Raw genomic sequence first — 2,379 nt, forward strand, 5'->3', positions numbered from 1 at the left:
TCTGCATGAGATGGTCCTGCCACACCACTGTGACAGCCTCTTTTCACAATATCAGCATAACCCACCTGTGGGGCACTTGACACATGTTGTTCATTAAATTCATTCTGCAGTCCACTCTTTACAGCATCTGCATAGGATACCTGTTGTACATGTGCAGGAACATGTTGACCTGCCTGTTTAACACTGTCAGCATTGGTCTTTGCAGACACACTTTCTTCTGCAGCGCTCTTAGGAAAATCACACTCAGCTTGTTCACATGTTGGTACACTATGAATCTCATGGAACTTCTTCCAGCGTTGTTTTGCAGCCTGTGACTTTTTCTGCTTCCTTGGCATTTTTACACAAGTGTTTCTCTTAGTCTTTAGAAAATATGTTCATAAAATAAGAGTGGCACACACCAGGAATTGTTGTCTTTGTCTTTATATTTCACTTTTTATTTTTCTGAAACAGTTGTCTTTGTTTGACAGTTTGTTCTTCAGTCGAGAGAATATTATGCACTCTCTTTATTAGCTTGGCACAATTTAGCAGCAAGCCCAGAATGAAAAACAGGTAGAGAGAAAATTTAGAAGAGAGAACAGACAGAGCAGGAGAGACACGGCTGGGAAATCACAATCAAACCGTGAATTAGAGTTTTCTTTGTTTGTTCAGTTTGTTCTCAGGTTGAGGCAAAATATGCACTCTTTGTTGCTTCAATGGCCCGGCACTTTCAGCAGCAAGCCAAGAGTGAAAAACAGGTAGAGAGAAAATTTAGCAGAGAGAATAGCCAGAGCAGGAGAGACACGGCTTGGAAATTCTCATCAAACCGTAATAAGAGTTTTGGTTTGGCAACTGAGCAACAAACCACAGAGTGAAATACAGATGGAAAGAAGGCAGAGACAACAGGTGGAGCAGGACAGAGGATAGAGGGGATGGGGGGGTTGGGATGTGAGAGAGAAGACTGGAGATCTGGTCCTTGTTCTTCTTCTGCACACTGTGAAAAAATATGAAGAAAATACATTAATTGGACTAAAATAATATCACATGCCAATTGTATAAACCACATGTGTTTACAGCAACTGTGACTACTGAAACAAATATTCAAGCTAAACTGTTCTTGGATACCATGTGCAAAAAGTTGGACAATTGTGTATTTTTTAAAAGAATAAATTATGAGATTGTCAACACAAACTTAGAATTCAGCGGTTTGAATATAAATTTAATTAAGTACTCATTGTTCATGATTAAATTAATCATTAAATACATGCAGTGTGACTACAAACATGTACAAATTTTTTTTTTAGCCCAAGTGTTAAGCTGCACAATTGTGTATTTATTATAAAATTGTGTTTAAGGGGCCTAACACAGTTTGAACAATCACTTTACCGTTTACATTAGTCAGATTATGTTTTTATTTTGGTCGACTTCTCTTAAAGTGTGTGCATACCTACCAGGCAAAGCACTGATGTCAGTCAGGTTCCTGAAAGTGTAAGAGAAATAATATGTTAGTTGTCTGTACAATATTATCAGACTAACAGAAATACAAAGCTCACTCGCCATGACACACTGAACTTACAGTCAGCAGGTTAATCATAGAGTAATATAGCACACCAACTGACACAGCAGCCATTTTATCATTCCAAAAATTAACTGAAGGATTTCCCGTTTTGGAAGGCTAGCGTTAGACTTCTGCTAGTCTTAGCATTGTTGCTAGAGTTAACACTGCAGCTAGCGTTAGCGTTGGTACTAGCATTAGCTTTGCTGCTAGCGCTAGCCCTCTTACTGTTAAAACTGAGCCACACTGGCAATAACAAAGCTCATTTGTGACTTTTGTCTCACTGACTGCCAATAACTATCACATGAATAGCACAGAAATACTCTTCTAAACAGTTAACAACTGCTAAGGGTAATGTTAGCATTGTTGCTAGCGTTAGCATTGGTGCTAGCATTAGCATTGGTGCTAGCGCTAGCCCTTTTACTGTTAAAACTGAGCACACTGGCAATAACAAAGCTCATTTGTTACTTTTGTATCACTGACTGCCAATAACTATCAGAGGAATAGCACAGAAATACTCTTCTAGACAGTTAACAACTGTTAAGGCTAGCGTTAGCATTGTTGCTAGCGTTAGCATTGAAGCTAGCGTTAGCACTGCTGCTAACAGCAAAACGTCATAAACCTATATAAATGATAGCGAAGGTTATTCTTTTTTTGCTTTCTTTATTCTTTGAACTCTGTTGAACTTTTAAAAGACTTGATATGTGAGTTTAAATGTCAAACGTATTTTTACCGTCATAAAAATAAAACAGTGCTGTACTGAGTGTTTCGTACCTACCACAGCAGAGAGCAAAGCGGAATGACGACAGTTGGTGCAGTGATTGGTTAAAGACCGATGAGGCGTTCAG

At 38.7% G+C, this 2,379-nt stretch overlaps 1 long non-coding RNA gene across 1 annotated transcript; it reads right to left on the bottom strand.

Moving 5' to 3' along the window:
* Positions 1–478: 478 nt before the first annotated feature.
* LOC109199697 (uncharacterized) lies at positions 479–2,379 on the bottom strand. Its single transcript, XR_002060015.2, has 3 exons — positions 2,310–2,379; positions 1,428–1,456; positions 479–970 (listed from the first exon to the last, which is right to left on the bottom strand). It is a non-coding gene; the product is annotated as an uncharacterized LOC109199697 (long non-coding RNA).

Source organism: Oreochromis niloticus, linkage group LG3 (genome assembly GCF_001858045.2).
Source record: "Oreochromis niloticus isolate F11D_XX linkage group LG3, O_niloticus_UMD_NMBU, whole genome shotgun sequence".
Classification (NCBI taxonomy): Eukaryota; Metazoa; Chordata; class Actinopteri; order Cichliformes; family Cichlidae; genus Oreochromis; species Oreochromis niloticus.